This window comes from Pezoporus wallicus, unplaced genomic scaffold (assembly GCF_028554395.1).
Source record: "Pezoporus wallicus isolate ANWC-B61680 ecotype Strahan unplaced genomic scaffold, APGP_CSIRO_Pwel_v1 contig_10548, whole genome shotgun sequence".
In the NCBI taxonomy this organism is placed as follows: Eukaryota; Metazoa; Chordata; class Aves; order Psittaciformes; family Psittacidae; genus Pezoporus; species Pezoporus wallicus.
The window spans coordinates 300,287-315,467 of NW_026639416.1; the positions used below are offsets into that span (position 1 = coordinate 300,287).

A 15,181-nucleotide genomic window follows, 5' to 3' on the forward strand; every position below is an offset into this window, starting at 1 on the left:
TTATCTCCTCACTGTCCCTATATCCCCATACTGTCTCCACACTGTCCCTTTAGCCGCATGCTGTCCCTCCATCCCACACTGCCCCTTTCTCTCCTCACTGTCCCTATATCCCCATACTGTCACCCGTGTCTCCACGCAGTCCCTTTAGCCCCATGCTGTCCCTCCGTCCCACACTGCCCCTTTCTCTCCTCACTGTCCCTATATCCCCATGCTGTCACCCGTGTCTCCACGCAGTCCCTTTAGCCCCATGCTGTCCCTCCGTCCCACACTGCTCCTTTATCTCCTCACTGTCCCTATATCCCCATACTGTCTCCACACTGTCCCTTTAGCCGCATGCTGTCCCTCTGTCCCACACTGCCCCTTTCTCTCCTCACTGTCCCTATATCCCCGTACTGTCACCCGTGTCTCCACGCAGTCCCTTTAGCCCCATGCTGTCCCTCCATCCCACACTGCCCCTTTCCCTCCTCACTGTCCCTATATCCCCATGCTGTCACCCGTGTCTCCACGCAGTCCCTTTAGCCCCATGCTGTCCCTCCGTCCCACACTGCCCCTTTCTCTCCTCACTGTCCCTGTATCCCCATACTGTCACCCGTGTCTCCACGCAGTCCCTTTAGCCCCATGCCGTCCCTCCGTCCCACACACCCCCCCGCTACCCAAGTTTCCCACCGCACAAGCACCGTCCCCTCCGTCCCCCTTTCCCCCGCCCGCCGCCGAGCGCCGCCCCGCGGGGGATGATGTAACCCCCCCCGGCCCCCGCCCGCCGCCGCCCCGGCCCGCCCGCACACTGCGCGGCACTCGGCGCTGAGCGGCGGCGCAGCCATGTGCCCGTGCGCGCTGCGCGGCGGCCCCCCCGCGCCCTGCCCCTGCAGCCCCGGCCGCGCCGCTCGGCCCTCGGCCGCCGCCCGCCTGGTCGCCGCCCGCCTGCGCCGCCTGGGCGATGAGCTGGAGCAGCGGCGCAAGGCGCGGGGCCGCGGGCCCGGGGCCGGCCGGCGCCTGGCCGCGGTGGTGTGCCTGCTGTGCGCCATCACGCCCGCGGCCGCGCTGGCCTGGCTGATCCGCAGGAGGAGCCTCTAGGCGAGAGGGGCGCTGGCCGGAGCGGGGAGCAGGCGGGACGCGCAACAGGTCGGCACCGCGGCGGGGACGGGGACGGGGACGGCGCTTGGCGGGGCGCGGTTGCGGCCGGAGCGGCGCTCGGCGGGGCAGGGCTCGGGACGGGCGGAGCGTGCTGTCCGCGGTACCGGCGGCTGATAACGGGAGCGCCGGGTGCCAGATCGCTCCGATCTCTTCTCTCCTACCCCCTCTACCTCTCTCCCTTCTTCCCTCTCTCCCAGGACTCCCCGAACAGCCCCCTTCCCCTTCCCCAAACTTTCACGGCTTCCAGCCTCCGCCCGGGTCACCCATGCTCTCACGGGGCAGTTCCAGCTCCATGCCCGCACTGGCTGAGCCTGTGGCCCCAGCGGGGCAGCGGCAGCAGCGGAGGGTGGCTCTCGGGGATCAGAGCAGGTCCCACATCACCCCAGCTGTCAGCCCTGGGAGATGGAGGGTGCTTGTCCTGCACAGCCGTGCCTGCAGAGCCTCCAGCCCTCTTGTGAGTGGAGGAACATCCCATATCCTGCCATCCCCTGTTGGGCTTTGGACCCACGGGTGCTGCAGAGCACCCATCACTAAGGTCCCTGAGTGGTGGATGTCCCCACAGGACCATCCAGCAGGACTTCGGCTGGCAGTGCCTGGCTCTGGGTTTTGGATAATGCCTTGCTCCAGTGCTGGAGGCTTTCCCCAAGAGTTCCCAAGCTACCAGCTGGGCAAAAGCCCAGTCACTGCTCCTAGAGCTCCCACTGTGCTCCAGAGCCACCGAGCAAAGCAGCAGCAGGGAAATGGGGTATACCTGGTCTTCTAACCCTCGCTGTCATCCTGAGGACACCTCCTGGGCTGGTGGGGACAGCTCTGCACCCTCAGCTCTGGGAGTCTGAGTGCATGTGGGGTCACCTCAGGGGTTTTGGGTGCTCTAAAGTGCTCTTTGGGACATGGGTTTCCCCCCACAGACATGAGGAGCAAGAGCTGCTATTTTGGTTGCTTTAAATTGTATCCTGTGGGTGTTCCTTAATGTGTGCCCGTGTTCAGGAAAGACCTTAAGTGCATGTCTAACTTTGAGCATCCTCTCATATCCCACAGCTTGGATAGGGTTTAGACGAGCTTAAAATGAGGTGGAAAATGCCACCAGCACTGGGCTGACCTTGTACAATCCAGTTTAACTGGGCTGTTTGCAACTCTTGGGCAAACAAGAGTTTGCTGTCAGGAATCAGGTCTCCTATTGCAAAATGCCTTGCATGCTTTTTAAGTGCACAAGATGCCATTAAGTACATATGAATAGTGTGGAGGAAGGGTATGGCTCTCAGGAGAGTTGAAAACTGAGGTTTTCCAGCAGGTCTCTGTGTGTGTGCACTGGTGTATGCGGGGGCATCGCTGTCGTCTGTCTGAGCCGCAGCTGCTGTGTCTGTCAGGAGCTGGTTACCTTTGGGAAGCTTTCTTTGAAAGCAAAACCAGAACAAACCTGGGTTTTTTCCTGAGGGATCAAAGCCTCCATTTCTATAAAATGTGAGTATTTTATAGAGGTATGAGGCTGTGGGATAGCGACCGACCCTCCTTCCCTTCCTGTCAGTTTAATTCTAGAGTATGAAGCAAACCCATCCGTCTGACTTGCTTGCCTCTAAAAGTTGAAATCCATGGGGGGGCTGCAGTGATCTCCTTCGTCTTGGGGTCCTTTTCTCTCTAACAAGCCAGGGAATTTCCTCCCTGCCCACTTTCTCATCCCATGGAGAGAGGGTGGTGGTGAGTCGGGCCGGCAGAGAGATCTTGTTCTCTGACCCCGCGGATCAGTGCACACACTCAGCCCAGACTTCTGGCACTGCCACGAGGCCAAAGCTGTTTGGAAGCCGTTTGTGAAGGTTCACATAGCTTTGGTTGGCCAGATACTAATTTTTCCCCGCAATCTCTTCTGCTGTTGACTCTGTGGAGCCCTCACCTCCGTCTGCCTCTCTGCACTTCAGGCCAAGCAATAACCAGTTGCTTGTGAATTGCTTTGATAAAGACACTGTGGAAAAGCAAAGCGTTATCCTCATCACAGCAAGGGAGCTCCTTCAGCATGCACAGTCCTGCCTCGCAGCTTCAAAGGCTGCGCAGACAGGATGTGCTGAGCTGCCTCCAAATGCTCGGGGGCTTCGTGGACACAAATACAAATGTCAGTCTGTGAAGAGCAGATCCTTGTGTGTGATGTGAAGCACGTGCAGGGATAAAGAGGCCAGATGTGGGAGAGTAACAAGCCAGGGACAGTCTCCTGCTTGTCGCCGTGCGCAGCTGACTGCCCTGCCTGTTTCCTGGTAAGATTCTAAGGCACAAGTGACCGGGCTGAGGGTGAGAATTCACTGCAACCCCAGAACAATGAAATAGATCATCTACACCTCAGTTTCTGGGCTATTTTTGCCATTACGACTCTTTTCTGTTCATCCTGAGCAGTAACTTGCTCACACCAGTGGAGGTGTCCGATTATCCACAGTTTGTCAGAGCCCAAGTGACAGCACAGTGAGCTGGGTTGGACTCAGGGATGTGGTAGGACAGCAGTGTTTTAACTCTGCAGAGTGTTTCTGAGCAAAGTCTGTATTTTTCTGCCATTGATGATAACATTGTTCTGCAACAAGATGGGAAGTCCAGGTTCTGAGCACTTGTGATCTAGTGATTTCATGGAAGGGCTCATAAGAGACTCACTTGTACACTTAACAAATGTGTTGCAGTCAGCATTTGTCTTGTGAGCTGATGGTTGCAGAAGGAATAGAAAGTCAGAGGAAGAGGCTGGTTTCAGCTTGGTTTACTACTTGAGTTCCCCTCCTGCCTTTTCAACTGGTAACAGCGTTTTGCATTGGCTGCTTTGAGCTTACGTCCTGTTTCTGAGGAGGAAGGTTGGTAGTTGTTCCCTCAGGTCCTTGTGGCTTTACACAACAGTGCAGCTCAGGGAATAATCCTGTGTACCAAGGACTTCTGGTGATGCCAGGGAAAGCAGGATTAGGGCTGCTGCATGTGACCAGTTTGTATCTGTGGAGCATGCTTGGGATTTGGGGATGGATGCTCTGCAAATGGCAGTTTTATAATGCATAATCTGACATCACCTTGAAATATCCAGCCAGGGCATGAAGTATAGTTGTCATGTACCACTTTGGCATCCAGTGTCACTTGTGTTTCACTCTATTAGTTCAGAAGTGGCAGTGTATTAAAATCAAACCCTGCTTGTCCCTGCCAGCTTCACCAGCCTGGTTCTGTGCCCACTGTGCTGCCAGTAATCCCCCCCCACTGTTTGCTGTGAGGTTCATGCTGAGCCACTCTGTCCAGAGTCTCAGTGCAGTTAATTATCTGTATTAAAACAGGGTTGATAAGATGTCTGGAGAAGTCACACTGAGCTGTGCAGGAGAGCAAAGGAAATGAAGGACCAGAGGCAGTGCAGCTCGCACAGGACTAGGCTGTGAGCTCAGCAGTGAGCTTCGGTTCCACACGAGGACAGGCATTCAGCATGTTGTGCCCTGGGCGCATCCCTAACACAAAGAGGCCAGTGCTGTTGTTTATCCTCCTGGATAATGAAGGAAGAAGGAGCCTGCTCTTCCTAGTGGCAAGCATCCTACTCGAAAATGCCAAAGGTCCCCACCACAGTTCAGTTGCACAAGGGAAACTTCATCATTAACTTTCATGATAAACCAGCAACAGAGTTTTCAAAAGCAAACAGCAGTCCAGAAATGCCTCTTTCTGCAGGTGGGCTATAGCCAGGCAGGCCACTGCCTTGTGGAAAGATTGGAGCCCCAACATACTTCTTTTCCCTGTCTGGATTTCTCAGTCTTCCTGTGCTAAGGTCTCCTGGACACGCCGTTCTGCAGAGTTCTTCCCTAGTAGTTCTCCTCTTCTTTCCTCCTACCTCTTGAACCTCCTCCTAATTGTTTCTTGGTCTTCCAAGTTACCCTTCTGTCTCCCACAGAGATGCTAATGAAGTGTGAGTGTACATGGATACAGGCTGCTTGGGAATTTGAAAGGGCTCTTGCCCAGCCCTTGTTCTCTCATTAACCTGCTGCTGTGTGAAGAAGGAAGCAAGAGAGCGCCTGGTTTAGTCCCCATCTCAAGCCTTCCCTTAGCAATCCGAGCCCTTGAATATATATATATTTCTTTCAGTATATGAACAAGTGTTATTTTGTTTATTAGGAGTGGAACTTGTGCCAACAGAATTGCCTGTGTAATCCATTTAAATCAAGAAGTTACATGCTGACACGTTAGCTGGGAGCAGAGCTCCTTTTGCCAACTGCTTTAGGGGCCATGAGCTCAGATTCTCCCCTGGCTTCATGCAGGTGGTGCCCAAGCATGGCTTTGTGTCCTGTCTGAAGAAAGATTAGTCAGAGAAGTGCTGAGCTGAGAGCAGGGACCCCCTACCCGAGTCATTTCATGCTCATCCTACTCAGCATCCCGGAGAAGAGCAGCTTGCTTTGTGTGTGTGTGTAAACAGCAGCTCAGCGAGCTGTGTGATAAAACTGCAGGATTTAAGGCTGGAGAGTTCAAAGGAATTGGGAAGTGGAGCTGCCTGTATCTATTAAAAGCAATGGGATGTGTCGAGGCTGGATGAGATGGTTTTGCAAATAGCAGCCAATGTGATTTGTCATCTCACAGCCTCATTGCTTAATAGGAGCAATGAATCAGAGCAACTTGCTGAGCAGAATCTGCATCCCCCTAAATAACCAGGAAAAGAGGGACACATCACCAAAGGGAAGGGTGGGTCCCATGAAACATTTCAAAGCAAGTGATATTTTCTTTATCACTTCATGTTTTCCATAGACACCACATTTTTCATACAGGAACTCAGCTGTAATTCCTATCTTTCTTTACAAGTAAATGATGGATGCTTCATCCCTGGCAGTGTTCAAGGCCAGGTAGGACAGGGCTTGGAGCAACCTGCCCTAATGGAAGGTCTCCCTGTCCATGGCAGGGGGTTGGAGCTGGAGGAGCTTTAAGGTCCCTTCCAACCTAAACCAGGCTGGGATTCCATTAAAAATATTGACAGTAGTGGACAGTCTCCTCCCCCCCTCCAGGTTTCAACCTTATGACACATAAACACATTGGCAGCAGCTCTACAGAGGGGGATGCTCTTTCCAACTTGCTCTCCATCCCAGTGTTACAATGGGATGCAGTTTGGCTTTCCTCAGCCTGGTCAGACCCGAAGTACCACATTTTGATCTGTCTGCTGACTGCCTATTGTGGGAAATTTGGAGGAACTCCACTGAAGTCAATTGGGTTGCCCTGGATTTACAGTGCTGTAAATGAGATCAGAATTTGGCTCAAAGTATATTCCATTAATGAGTCAGATACTGGCAGTGCAGCCAATATGCACCCAGAAATGGCTTTAACACCGCCTAGGATATTCAGAATTGTTTTATGGGAAGATGGGCTGAAGGCCAGGATTCTGGGGTTCTCTTTTATTCTTTCCATGAAATACACCTTTATGCAAAAGGCCAGCACGAGGCTGATGCAAAACTTAAGAGCCATTTAAAGCTCTTAGAATAGGGTAGTATGAGATGCATAAACATTGTGCTGAGCTCTTTGCCCACCCCAGAGCAGATTTATCACTCAGAGTTCAAGACATTCTAGGATTTATCAAGTTTTACAGGATTTCATAGATTTTTCTGTACATTAAGTGACACAGAGAGACAGTTTGTAAAATACAATGGCAGCAGGGATGATCTGTTGCAGGCCATAGATGGCACAGGAGGACAAGGGTTCACAGCTGGCAATTGGAAAAGCTACTAGGGGAGAGAGAATAAATAGGGATTAAATGGTTTTGCTTGGGAGGAAATTCTTTGATCAGCTCCTGAAGTCTTTAATCCAGTGTAACTCAAGTAAACACCTTACCTGAGTGTAAGCAGCCATATCCCAGGCTCTTCCTCTGCATCCCAGCCCCACGCAGCTCCGGTTGTGCTCTGCTTTCCCGCCCAGTGATGCCGATGCGGTTTGTTTTGAAGACCTCCCTATAAAGACATCTTTTGTTAGAGGTGCAGAATCCCCTCCTTGTGTCTCTGCACATGTCTAGAGACATCCCGGGTGCTGTCTGTCTGTCTGTGCCCAGCACTGGCCTGGACCTGAGCATGCAGGTGTACAAGTGCAGGCTGAGATCCATGGAGGCCGGTGTGCGAGCGCAGGGCTGTGGGAAGGGCTGACTCCTTGTGTGCAGCCCAGGAGGCTGAGCAGGATGCATTTCAACCCCTGCTGGGCTACTTACTGACAGCTGGTTATCCATGGAATCACGGAATGGTTTGGGTTGGAAGGGGCCTTAAAGCTCCTGCAGCTCCAACCCCTGCCACGGGCAGGGACCCCTTCCACTAGAGCAGCTTGCTCCAAGCCCCTGTGTCCAACCTGGCCTTGAACACTGCCAGGGATGGGGCAGCCACAGCTTCTCTGGGCACCCTGTGCCAGCGCCTCAGCACCCTCACAGGGAAGAGCTTCTGCCCAAGAGCTCATCTCAGCCTCCCCTCTGGCAGGTTAAAGCCATTCCCCTTGGCCTGTCCCTACAGGCCCTTGCCCAAAGCCCCTCTCCAGATTATAACAATAAATTGATATAAAAGTAAAATATTCTAACAACCCTCTTCAGGTTATCAGTGGTCTGTGCTCTGTTGGCTGGTTTTGTGTAGCCAGTGTTACCGTGTTCCTACTGTAGGTAATATTACATAGGTGTTCCAAGTAGTGAGCACCTTTCCTATTTATCTTCTCCCAAAACCCTAAGTAGCTCTGCAAGAAGACCTTTAAAATACCTGGAGCACTCCAGAGAGCGGGGTGTGTGTGGAGTCTGTGTGTGCAGATACAGGAGCCCCAGGAGCTGTGTGGCTATCTGGGAGCATTGATCCCAGCAAGGCAAAAGGAAACGTGCTTCGAGTCCACATGATTCATTCTGGCTTGAGTCCTTCAAGCTATTTCCAGTGTTGCTTCAGATTCCTGAAAAGCAGAAAGCAGGACTGTGAACTGAGGGAGAGGTTGTCATCACCACATCCTGTGCACAAGAGCAGCTCGGGGGCTCACAGCAATGGGGATAGAGCAGATACGGTTAAATCTGGTGAGGCTGAACCAGAGATGTTGCAGGTTTCCGAGAGTCCCATTGCAGCACCAGGACTTGTCCCCTCACAGGGGAGGATTCAGTTCATCTCGGAGACGGTGCCACTGAATCGCGACAACCTTCACGCTGGCATAGGCAGGGTGGTGCTACAGAAAGCAGGGACGTGATTCTGGGTTTACATGGAGTAACGGTGCTCAGAATCTGTCCCAGAGCTGTTTGCCAGCCCTAATTACACTGACTTCATAGCTGATGCACTTGCACAGTCAGCTACTCCTCCCTCCCTTCTCCCAGCCGGGTGAAATCACCTCATCCCGAAGGCAGCAGAGATTTCTCCACTGAGGTTTCTGTAAGTTCACTCACTCCCACAGTCTTTGCAGACCAGACACCACAGCCTGAAAGATGGGACCTACCCCAGTGAGTGCTGGTATCAACAAGCCTAGGTATAAATGGGAATTGCAGAGTGGCTGCCCCTTGGGCACCTCGCCTGCTAATTTGCACTTAGATAGGTGCCTTTCTCTGAGCACTTTATTAATTAAGGCTTGCAGCCCACCTCTAAGGCAAAGAAGTTATTACTGCCCTCATTTTACAGCAGCAACTGAAAGAAGTGGTTTGCCCAAGGCCACAAATCTAATCAGTGGCAGAAGCAGGAACGAGTGAGCTCTTCCAGTCTCCTGTGGTACTCACTGCGCCCCGCTGCCTACCTGGAACAAAATTAATGGCTTCCCTAAAAGTTAATGTTTTTGTTAACGTGATGTAAATGAAGATGGAGCACCCAAAAGGAGCCGTGCAGAGTGAGAGCTCAGCAGGCATCCTGCAGTAGCACAGGGGTAACGGTGTCGTCTCGTGTTGAACCACCAAACCATCCTGCCCATAAATTACGTACCTCTCCTTGTCCGTAAATTTAGCGGGAGGGTTCAAGCATAAATTTCAAAGAAGCTTTTATTGTAAGCAATGCATCAATATAATTAAACCCAAACACAATTCTTTTGCTTTCTTAGGCTGGAGAGAACCCTGTGCCCTTGGAGAAAATTGTTTCCCCTTTTCCTACAGGGATCCAGAGCCTGAGCAGCAGCTGTGAAGAGTGGAGAGAAAGAAAGAAGTGGAAGATGTTGGAAGTGCTTTGGGCAACGTGAAGAAGGATTTGCACAGAAGGAGCTGTTCAAGGGCCCAGCAGCAAACCAGAGACACATACATGCTTATATATAGAAGAATGTAAACCCTCCTGTATGCATACGTTAAGACGTGCATGCCTTGTTGAGAACGTAAGCAACATTCCTTGTAGATGATGGTGGTCTGAGCATTTGTGCTCCTGCAGTCTGAGTCAAAAGATTAGTGATGTCCTTGCTGTAACACTGGCAGTTTCGCCACTGCACCTTGTTTATGGCAACATAAACGTTCCTTTCGATGCAGTGGGGTGGAAAATACATCCAGAGTTAAGTACTACCTTGAGAGACCAAGCTTGCTGCGGGACGGGCACAGCCTTGCCGTGGGGCGGGCACGGGTGCTTGGCAGCTTGGACGACAGACAGTCTGTGTGTGTATATATTCAGTGCTATAGCACCAGGTGAGATAAGCTGTTCTTCTGACCTTAGTTTCTCTGGTGCTACATTTCATATTTGTCTGGGGCTAAACTGCCTCTCTGTGGTGCTACAGTTTCCCTGAGAGGATGTTCTGAAACATGGGACAAGGAAAAATCTATTTTGGTTATTGATATTTATACACAAGATAGCAAAAAAATACTACTTGTTGAGAAGGTGCTATTACTTTTTCTTTCTTTCAATCTCTGCATAAATTAAGACAAAACAATCTAGCCCAGAACTTTATAAAACACATTTTCTTTGGGGCAGTTCTTTTTCTTTGGATGGTTGGGAGCTTGGGAAGCAGCATTCGCTGGGCTGGCAGTGACACACCAGCTCTTTTCACTGCAGTGGACGTCTGCTGGTGCAGAATCTCCTACAGCTCCAGAGCTGGGTATCCTCCTGGATGGTGATTTAAGCCTCAAATCCCATGAACCAGGGAAGGGAACTGCATCTAGACTAATCAATAAACTGGGGGATAACAGGAGAACCTGTCCTTAGAAAGCAAAGGGCTTTTTTCAGTCTAGTACAGCGCACTTTTTTCTTGCAGCCAAAACTACCTGTCAGATGTAGGATACCTTCCAGAAGCTACTGACAGTGATCACTGTGTGCAGGGTTTTAGAAACATTTCTCCCAGCTTCAGATATTTGCACCGCAAAATTGACCCTCCCGTGGCAGGGGGGGCGGTTTCAAGGGCATAAAGGAATGTCAGGAACCTGACTTCCGAAGGAAGTTTGGCTCCCTGTCTTTTTAAACCCCTGACCCTCACCCAAGGAACAAGGCAAGTCAAACCTTGGGCTCTTCACTACTGCAGGAGAAATGTTTCTAAGCAATCTCAAAGCTCAACTCTCCCCTTTATCAACTATTCTTCAATGTTTTGGGCCCCTGCACACATCTTCATGGGTATTACTGATCCCAGTCAATTCACAAACAGCAGAAAGGGCTATGCTGAAAGAGCAAATTGTTCCTAATGAGTAACCTTGCCCTACTTTAGATTATGTGCAGCGTTGGGAGGGATCATGTAGCTACGTGTAGTTTGTCTGTTGATAGTTTCGATGGTCTCACAACTACGGGGACCCACAAAACGTTTTCCTACCACTTGGGGCCCGATGCTCAGCATCCTGTCCCCTTCCTGCCTCAGCCTCCTGCTGAGATAAGTAAGAATTCTTCTAGCAAAAGGAGGAGCCTCAGCTGATTTCAGCAGTGTTGCAGGTGCTGGATCAGGCATAGTCTTAAAAATAGAACTTTCTGCAGATCACTCAAACGAGGGAGTGGAATTGTGAGTACAGTGTTGCACAGTCAGGTTGGAACAGGACATGGGGAGGACGGGATGGGGAACTGCTCTACAGGACATGCAGCCTGCAGGAGGCCTTCTCTCCCCTACACCATCCTCCCTCCCCATGTGTGTACCCCACGTACCCAGAGGCAGCCTTGTGCCAACCCATCTGGCACAGGATCTGGCTTCCATTTCTCAGTGCAAGACAGAGGCCTCTTCCACATGTTCCTCACCTTTAACAACCATTAGCTCCTGAGTTCTGAAGGTTTAGTAAACTTCTTACCTGAAATATGCATTATTCCATTTGCTCTCCCATCTCTGGGCATGCAGGATGTGCTGCTGCTGGCTCTCCTGCTGTTGGGGTCTGCAGGCAGGGGACTTCTTGAGGCATTTTCCCCAAAGAAATTCCCCTGAAACACCACAGAGAAGGAAGAGGAAAGGAAGTTCTGTCCTTCCCATGAGTAAGGTCCTTACCTTGGGAAAGACCCTTATATCAGTGATCAACCTCGGTAGCAAAGCGATGGGCTCATCTGCCTCCATCCTAACCCTCCGAGGACAGGCTTTCTGGTAAAACCCCCAAGCCTCAGAACTCCCAGGGATCAGTGTCCTCCTTGGTGGTTCCTACTAGTCATCAAAACCATGAGGAGACACACGCTGCCCACTGCTACTCATATGAACCAACCAAACCTATGGTGCTTCCCAAGTGAAAACAAGAGCAGGTCCAGTACCCCAAGTCCTGCTTTAATCTTGATTTGCTTCACTTTTGTCATTCTAAATGGGATGTTTGGTGTGAACCACGGGTTCAGTTTTGGACACTTTCATCTCGTAGTTGCTGGGTCAAGTGAGCTTTGCTAGAGGAGCAGCTTACCAGCACTTCACAGCCAGCATTCACTGTACATAAATGGCATTACTTCCTAGAGGGTACATGTTTGTCAAAGCCTTACATTTTCTGGTATAATTGCTATTCTTGAATGCTTCCATTTTTTGACAAGGGGTGTTTTTATCCTTTTTAAAGTCCTTGCTTGAACCCTGGTTGATGTTTGTACTGCAAAAGCAAGCATGCTGCGTACTCCCCTAGCGCTGTTCTGACTGCACTGCAGCAGCTGTGTGAGATGGTGGCTTCTGGACCGTACTCATGGGTAGGAAACCAGCACAGTTCCTCGCTCGTGCTCCTCTGCCTTCTCCCTCACAGCAGCCAAGAAGTCATTGATTGTGATGAGCTCTGCAGTTGTGCCTCTCTAAAGAAGGGGAGTGCTCTCTAAATGAGAAAGGCCTCATCTTAGGTTTCAGCAGGCGGTGTGTGTGAAGGCCGAGGAGGAGGTTATGAGATCATAGTCTGTACAGAACACCACATAATGTGGCCGTGAGGAAAGTCGTTATTAATTTTTAAAGCTGCACTCCACCAGGACAGCTCCCAGCACACGCTGGAACTTCACACTGGAATAACAAAGCTGCTGTGCCCTGTGAAGCTCCTCTCCCCCAGCCTGGTGTTAAGTCCTTTGGCCAAATTAATCCTAGGATAGCACTGCTGTCTGCTTGCACGTTACACCCAGGCCAGGATGAGGCCCATTAATTCCACATTCCTTCCTCTTCTCTCTTAGGATTATTTTCAGTAGTTAAAGTAATATGGAATGGGACCAAGCCTCCTGCCATACACTTTCATGTGGCCAGGAGAGGCATCACCCAAACCAGTGAGGTGTCAGTGGGGAGGAGCGAGATGCCCATCGTGCCTCTGGTTCAGGCATACAGAAGTGACCCTGATTCAGCTAAGCCCCATACTAAAGCAGTTTCCTTAAATCAGAAACAGCCACTCAATCAGTTTAATCTGATTTGGGAATTTGCTCTGTTTCTATCATGCTAAAATGATGAGAGACTTAAATCCACTGCAGAAGCAGAAACAGCTCCTTTGAAGGAAATGGATTACAATCTGTTTTGGTCAACCTGAGGCAGTTTTGATGTGCACACAAGCTGTGGGATCAATACAACGTAAGATGGAACTGTTTGGTGGAATGCTGTTTGGTCCTGCAGGCTGAGCAGGCAGAGGAGAATCTCACAGGTGACAGGGGAATGGCAAATGGGGAAGTCCAGCTGAAGGAGAGCACAGCTGCACTGCCATGTACACAATGGCAAGGACAGAACAGGACATCTACCTTAACATTCAATGTTAGTTTTCCTGCACGTGGTTTTGAAACATCTGTGACTTGACAGACATCTAAGACACGTGCAACAAACTACCTGTGGCTCCACATTCAATCCTGGACCCATGTTTTTTGTCCATGTCAAAACCTGGCTATATTCTGCCTCCACAGAGGTGACCAGGACCTCCACATCTTCCCTTAGAGCAGATCTGCATTCTGTGAAAACACTGGGGTGTCAGCTGGTCTGCATGGAGGAGTCCTCAAGTGCTGCTCCTACCTTGGCCTTCTAGTTCTGCCCTGGTCTGAAGGTGCAAAAGGCCCTCCCTGCTGTGTACAGGTGTATATCCCTGTTCCCAGCAGGAGATGCTTTGGTGCTTCTTCCCTCTGCCAATCCCACTGGCTTGACTCACGTTCCATCTGTGTAACACAGATCTCAGTCAGCACATACCCCAGTGCACTGCCTCGCTTGGGCCTTCCAGACCACAGCTCTGCCTGTGGCAGGGTGACTCTTCCAGGCAAAGCTGCAGGATTTCCACTCCCAGTCTGCAAAAGAAAGTTAGAAAACACAAAACAAGTGATTTTCTTCCCCCTGAAAGTATTTATTTGAATCCAAGAGTGAATTTTGATGTTATTCCCATCAGAGTGCTTCAGAGTTCACCCTACTCAATCCTTGAGGGATTTAACAGGTTTTTCCAATATTTAAAGAAGGTGACTTTGGAGCTTGATAAATATTCACTGAAAGCATCTGGGTATTGAACTGCAATTATTAGTTACAGTTATTAGCTTCAGATGCCACCCAAGTAGAGAGCAAGGCCAACTGCAGTGGGGTTTGGTTTTCATGGGTATTCACATTTCCCATCAGTGTGAAGTCTAAACTTGATCACAAGAAAACAGTGTTCCCCTCACCTCTGGTCCACAGGATGTTGGCAGCGTCTCCAGCCTGCAGCCAGGCTCCAGGAGGTGAAGTGCAGTGAACACACAATGCTTTGAGCATGGCTGGTTTGGATTTAAACCCTGGCAGAGTCACTGTGCACGTTTCCACCCTTACCAAAGCAAGAGCAAAGCGAAGCTCACTGCTGAGCCGAGTTCAGGAAGGCTCCTCGTTGTGACTGGATGGGGCTTCTCTCTTTTGTAAAACGAATTTCTTATGCTGAGACTCTTTGTACATATTTATAATGACTTTATTAAAAAAAGCAAAAGAAAAATGACTGTTCAATGGTGAAAAAGGCTCCGGGTCTTCATTTCCTCTCTGAAACTGGAGACAATAATTTCCACTGTGGTTCCTCATCAGCTGTCGCTAGAGCTGAAGCTTCCCCTCTATGTTCCCTGGTCCAAATGTCCTATTTGAGGGTGGAAGCATCCTGACTCCCAATGCCACCATGTAACAGGCCCGGAGCAGCATGGGCTGCTTCCTCCCCAGAACGGGGACTGAAGGGGGTTGTGACAATTTAACGGTCTATAATAGTGGTCTGTGGTAAATTCCTCATCTTGCAGGAGTTAAGGTGATCTCTGTAATGCTTCCAGTAGAATAAACATCCAACATATGAATTTCATCACCTATTTAGCACTAATTCACCTTAATTCACTTTAGAGAAGTGGAGCACTGGGTGGCCCAGCACCCAAACCTGGTCAGAGGGAGGCACCTCCTGGAACGAAGGTCACCCATCAGATCGTAGTGCTGCATCTTGTCACTGAGGTACCTGAACAGCAACTCTGCTGCCAACTGGTAAACAACATTCAATAACATAAGAAAAAAGGCTGTAAGAATGCAAAAACTATTCCTCACCTGTCCCTTTGATCGCCTTCATTATCACCAAAGGAAAACAAAAACCATAGGAAATGGGATCAACTGCTATCTGTTGTGTTAGGCTCATACCGACCTTTCCATACACTGCTCCAAACACATTTCCAGGAGCATGTAGGAAAAAGATCAGAGTTAGAAGTGGCTTTTCAAACACTTTCAGGGCAGGTAGCACCAGCCCTGTAACGAATGGGCATTACCCTGCAAACTGGTGCTCAAACCTTTGTAAATCCCTTGCTACAGAACCAGTCATTTTCCCTTTTCC

At 50.3% G+C, this 15,181-nt stretch overlaps 2 long non-coding RNA genes across 2 annotated transcripts; one reads left to right on the top strand and one right to left on the bottom strand.

Moving 5' to 3' along the window:
• The first annotated feature begins 964 nt into the window (after window positions 1-964).
• On the top strand, window positions 965-9,934 carry LOC130602098 (uncharacterized). Its single transcript, XR_008972816.1, has 2 exons — window positions 965-1,122; window positions 9,124-9,934. It is a non-coding gene; the product is annotated as an uncharacterized LOC130602098 (long non-coding RNA).
• Window positions 9,047-11,390, bottom strand: LOC130602099 (uncharacterized). Its single transcript, XR_008972817.1, has 2 exons — window positions 11,261-11,390; window positions 9,047-9,795 (listed from the first exon to the last, which is right to left on the bottom strand). It is a non-coding gene; the product is annotated as an uncharacterized LOC130602099 (long non-coding RNA).
• Window positions 11,391-15,181: the final 3,791 nt, after the last annotated feature.